The following is a 6,423-nucleotide window of genomic DNA, read 5'->3' as shown; positions in this document are numbered from 1 at the left end:
GGGGAGGTGAAATGTAAAAAGGGAAGCAGCATTTTGTGTTCTGTGGGGCAGATGATCAAGTTGATTTTTTAATGTATGAAAGGAATGCCAGACAAATGCACAGTGTGGCACATAGGCCAGGAGAAGAATTTCCCAAATCCTTTAAAAACAGCGGTGGAAAACCTGGGAAAAGTCTCCCTGGTTCCTGTTTGGAAACAGGTTATAGATCTGGATATTTCCTCTGCCAGTCTTTTTCCCTTCCTATGGTTTTGTTTGCTTTGCCTCTCCTTGGTGAACCAGCTACAGCTCCAAACCCTCCTTAGCAAATTTATCAAGGTTTTATACACGGTTCTTGCAGGACCAAGTCCCAGGAGAAAATCAGTCACGATATTGAGGGCAAAAGTTTGCAGTTAAATGTCTTGTACACTGCAAAAGAAGTCTAATAAGTGTTAATATTAAAAAAAAAAAGGAAATGCTAAGTGAGAAAGTATCCAATAATGATACTGGGAGGCTGAAAGAAAACATCCTTTTTTCCTTTTTTTTTTGGTCTTTTTAATTTTTTTGTCTAAGAAGGGGAAATATCCTTGATGGTGAATATGGGAATAACGGGTGATACTTTTCTCCCTGTATTTCCTCCAAGAAAAATCATTTGCTGTGTAGGAAATACAAAAAATGCTGCCAAATATGAAAATAACCTCCACATCTCCTTTCTCATTTAGCTGTTTCACCATGTGAAGAATTTCAATGAGCTCTAGGTATGTGTTGCCGCTGCAGCCAGCAAGAGGGATGCTCATTTTTGCTGAAGAAAAACCAAAGTGGGAGGACACAGATGTGGGAACTGTAATTATTTCTATCCCTGTGTTCCATGTGTGGTACTTCCACTGACATGACAATTTTGAGCAACATCAGGACATTTCTGAAGAGTTCATACATAAAAAGATTAAATAAACCTCTCTAGAAAAGGAATGCAAATTAAAATCCACCATATTCTCTTAGTTTAATTACAGTAGCTATGAAACATGATTCAATTAAGCTTGAAAAAAGTCAATTACAGAACTTTCCTGCTGGTTTTTACAAGCTGTGTTGATTTTTCTTTTCCTCCCTTCTCAGCCCTCCATGTGCCCCTTGCTGGTTTTTTAAGATCTGTTCTAGAGCAGCAGAATGCATCTAATTTTTTTTTTTATTTTGAATGAAAAAAAGCTATTTCTCTGCATAGGTCTGCTCTCAGCCCAAATCTGTAGTGGAAGGATAAGTAGAGGCTGGTGCAATAAACAACAACAAAAAGAAAAACCCCCAAAAATGTCAGCAATGCAAGATCAAACAAACAAAAAAATCCCCCGCTCTGGCGCGCGGCTGCGACTCTCCCACCGTGTTACACCCCAGCCCACAGGGATGGAGGTTCCCACTTTGTGGGTGCTCTTTGCTTCCCAGCTGCTCGGGCAGCAGCACCCACACCGGCCCTGGCTGTTCCAGGCTCCTGGGGAGGAGGTGCAGAAGCTGAGGTGCACAAATTAGGACCCTCACCACTTGCCAGAGTGGAATGACTGCACCAGTTTCACTGGAGCACAGCTGGGAACAAAACTCACACACTGATCTGTAAAGAATATATAATTTTCTGTATACTAACAAAAGAATGTGATTATATTTTTAATAGTCTGGGTTCCAGGCTGGAAGTCATCCTCAAAACCTCTGTAAGACACACATTAAACCCACAGCAAATTAAATGGTGCAGCTGGTGCTCTGTGAATGGCCAAAGCCTTTTCTAACTGCTCTGTCCATTGAGTGGGGCCATTGCATAAAGCACAACCTTAGATGTGTCTGTGCGATGGAAAATAACTTTATTTAAATTTTCTCATGCTGGGAAGCAGTCAGTTTTTTAATTTTTTTCCCCAGGTTCTGACCCAAGGTGTACAGTTAGCTCCAAAGTGTACCTGTGTTTGTATGTCAAACCCATCTTGCAAAGGAACAAAGGCTTTTAAATTGCAAAAAGGAAATCAAAGTAATATACTGTACAGACCGCTGTAAAATTGAGCTGTAGTGTAAGACCTTGTGCTTTAGAATTCACTATTGAGGAACTCAAATGTGTATCATATTTATTTATTCTGGTAGGTAAAAGAAGAAGAAGAAGAAGAAGAAAAAAAAAAGAGTTTATATTCATTTCTGAAAAGCTGCAGCATGATGCTATGTACCAATTGTGCCAGTCCTGCTTTCTGTAAAATTATTGCCTGTTTTCATACTCCGCTAATAAAAAGGGAAAAAAACCAAGAAAAATGCATTTTGTCAATCTTTCATTAACCTGAGGCTGGGGCCACACAGAAAAAGCTGCACAAAGAGGTGCTGAATATCAGCTTCTTGCTGTTGGGGTGACAGGTGAAAATCCCCCTTGGCCACAGGACACCACTGCAGTGGCTGCAGCACCTCTTGTCACCCTCCTGCACAACCCAGGGGAAAATTCCTGCCTGGTGAGGTGAAGATAGGGAAGACCTGACCAGACAGCACATTTCTAAAGGCTAAACTTGAAAGCTCAAAGTAAATGGGACCACTCTCAAACAATTGGTCTTTCTGTGTGATTTTGAGCATGTTTGTGTTCTTTTGGTGGAGGACCTGTTCCTTTTTCTACACCTAGCCATGGGGGGCTGTGCTCCAGGAGATGGCAGAAAAGCTTCTGCAAACTTGTTCCTGCACCTCCTGTTCCTTCAGGGTTAGTTTGAACCTAAAAGGTGAAACTACTTCTTGGGCAAGAAGTTGGTGGTGATTTCATGAGCTTTTCACCTTGGGTATAGGCACAATTTGATGCCTGGTGAAGCAGATGGAAAAAAATATTTTTCTGAGTTTATCAGTATTTTCCTGAAGTCATCTGATAATCAAGCTCTTTTAAAAAAAATCAGATTATTCCATTTCAGAATGTCATCCGCCATTAATATGATTTCCCAATTTCTTTTCTCAACTGTAGAAATAATGTAAAGGGAAACACATAGAAGGGGAAAAGTAATCTGGAAGGAAATGCAAGTGCATTTGTAACAGTGATTAATAAGTTTTTAGACATTCTCAAGAAAAGTGGCTTTTTCTTAAGCCAGGCAGAGAACCAGAACAGTGGGAATGTGGGCAGACACTGCAAAAATTTTAGTGCTAATAGTTTTGACCCAGTTCCATCAGTGCCTTTGAAGGCTGTTTGATCACATGCACCCAAAATATCAGCCAGCCACAACTGCCCTACGCTGCAGCCATTGCTATTTTTTTTTAATCCACAATAAGGGAAATATTAATCATTAGATCTCCTTTTCCACTGCAGTTAGAGGTCTGCTTTGAATATTAAAAACCATGTGGGTAAGGAGTGTCTGTGACCATCAAGGACATCAAATTGCTCAGTAAATCCCTGCCTTCACAGAGAGGGAAATAAATGGATGAACTGTGATCACGTCCTTACACGTGGCTATCTTCAATTAATAACTCAAATTTTCCCTCGCACAAGGCTGATGAGGTAAAGTCAGCCACCAGCTAAAACTGAAACCCAAACTTGCAGGAAGTTTAAGGTGGTTCTTTGGCCTTGAAGACCATGTCCTAAAGTTATCAGGAGGTTTGTTCCAGAAAAATACAATGTGAGGGGAAAAATAAGATTTGAAAGAGCTCCAGAGCTCAGTATTAACTGCACATGTGGCATTTTGATCCATTTCCATAAGGCATAACATAATATTTGCTAAAGAAGGAGGAGGAGGAAGGGAAAAAAAAAGACCAGAGTTAATATTCTCCTTCGGATTCCCCATTTGCTGATTACTCTGCAAGCTGTGTAATTGGGTGTCTCTGGCAATATGATGAAATGTGCCACAAACATCAAAAAACGGTGCTATATTAAATCTGCTTTTCATAATCTCTTCTCATTTCCCAGACCTGAGACATTTTATTCAATTTTTCCTGACTAAGTTGATATGTAAAGCCATATAAACATATCAATGCAAATAAATACATATATATTTTTCAAATGCTCATCGGAATGCACTCATTACAAAGATTTGCATCAAGGCTCTCTCACATGACTGCTAGCCAAAGAAACCAATTCTTTTTTCAACATTGCATTATTTTTAAGAATAGTTTACAAAGGTACAGGCTACTTCTTTGTATTTCATTAACAAACCAAACTCCAGCTATCATGTTTCAGCCTAATCTTACCTGATTAGAAAATCATTTCCCTATTTGCATTAAGGGCAAAAAAATCTATGCAAAGTCATAGATTTTGAATAATGTTATTCAAGCCCCAGAACAGCAGTGAAGATCCTATTATACACTGGGGCTGCCTCTGTTTTCAGGAGCTGCAAGTCCAGCAGGGACTGTGCCGGGGTTTAATTTTAACCTGCTGCAAGGCACACGTCAGACAAACCCAGCTGTTAATAATGCCTAAGTGGCTTAAATTCCTGCAGCTTTTGTCTGCACATCACCTGGGGCTCTTGCTTAAGTTTTACCTGGTGTCTCCATGCTTTGCAGCCCCTTTTTGGATAAAAGCTGCTTTTAGCTCAGCCTTGGCAAATTCTTCTGTGCTGACCCTCCAGTCTCTGCCAGCAGCATGCCCAGGTGAGGATGGGGGATGATGGGGATGATGGGGATGATGGGGACGATGGGGATGATGAGGAGGATGGGGATGATGGGGATGATGGGGATGATGAATCCCAGCCTCTCCACTGTCAGACTGCAGCCTGTTCTTTGCCTTTTGCAGCTGATGAAGAAGAATATTTCCATTCCCGTGGTGCAGGGAGAGTGCCCACTGCAGGAATGGTAGGATTGCATCTCGCCTGCACCAGGCTCACCAGATTAGACACAGAGCACAGAAGCTGTTTAACTCTCTGACTCCCATAGAAGTCAGCAGATGTCAGGGAAACAGTTTTCTCCAAGCCCTGATTTACCAAAGACCCATCCAGGTGGCTCAGCCAAGCCCAGTTGGTCCCAGACTCAGGTCCATGTTGCAGGACTAGGAGCAGGGTGACCCTGCTGCCCCCTTGCAGCCCTAATCCTGCTCCTCTTTCACAAACCTGCACCCCAAGCTGTTTTCCTGCTGGGAAACAGGAAAACAACTTGACTTTCCAGGCCAAGTCCATTTCTCAGCTGTGCTTTTCCTGGAAGCCACCAGAGCAGAGATGATGTTCACAGACCTTTGAGCTTCCAGCAGCATCCACTCTTTTCCATGGTTTTCCAGATCACCATCCCAACAAGTGCTGAGCAGGGAATGCAGTGGCCTAAAGCAAAGTTAGTTCACTCACACACAGGTGCAAAAAAGCAAGGTACAGATTTCCTTCAGCTTGGCTTTCTTTCCAGCACATTCTCTCTGTGTTAGTAAGGCGAAATATCAGTGTGGGATTACAGCATGTCCACAAGGAAACACATGGGCAGACTGATGCATGGGGTGGTGAGGTTATTTCAGCAGAACACACCACCATCAGGAAGCCCAGCTGAGGCATCTGTGATTCCCAGGCTGACTTTTTATCCATCATTTTTTTGCAGTAAACTTTACACCACCCCTTATTTTGAAGGCAGCTGCAAGCAGTTTGGTCTGACCTGCAATACTTACGCTAATTTTCCAATTATTTTTTTCTTATGGAGTCAATGAGTAGGTCATGAGCATCACAAAGGCTCTGTGAGTTAAGCCAAGTGTCATCTCAGGGGTTTGGTGGCCATGGCCAGTGTGGCTGCTGGGGACAGGAGACCATCTCTCCAATGACACCACGAAAAGAAGCACAGAAACACAAAGCAGTTTCAAAGCCACCTTAAAATCTCCATGCAGGTCCTCACAGCTGCCCTGGGAAACATGAGGAAAACTGAAATACGCTGTGTTACCCTGGAAAAACCTTTGCTGATGGATTTTCATGTGCACAGTCTCATTCTTTAGTTAAAAAATGAACTCTCCTATAACAAGATAAATCACTCGCCTGGTGGAAGCAGCTCAGCTCCCTCCAGCTCGGCCTTGGTGAAGACAAAATAAAATACTCAGAAATTATTTGTCAGCTTCAGTTTTGCTTCACGTCACCAAAAAAAAAAAAAATCTTGTCCAATATTTCACATAGTCCAGTCCTCTCTTCCACAATGAGACTGGAGCTGTTTAGTAAAAACTCCTTGGGACTGGCCTGTGGAGACCACCAGAGGTGAAACTCTTCCCCCAAGAGATTACCTGCTTAGAGGGAGCCACATGTGGAATTAAGGACACATTTATTGCTTTGGAGATAATTGTTGCTATATTTATTGCTTTTAGTGCAGGAGAAGACAGAAGCATCACAGCTTCTTGAAGACCAGCCCTGCCTCACCCCAGCAAACCATACAACATATTTACTTAATCTCCCCAAAACAGGCATCTTAAAAGAGAAAGAAAAAAAAAATAAAGGCCTCTGATCCACTCTGAAACATGAGATATCTCTCAAACCCTCAATAACATCTTAATTTCCTCTCTTTGCTCTCTGTGCT

Source organism: Geospiza fortis, unplaced genomic scaffold, assembly GCF_000277835.1.
Source record: "Geospiza fortis unplaced genomic scaffold, GeoFor_1.0 scaffold333, whole genome shotgun sequence".
NCBI lineage: Eukaryota > Metazoa > Chordata > Aves > Passeriformes > Thraupidae > Geospiza > Geospiza fortis.
This window is presented reverse-complemented; position numbering follows the sequence as displayed.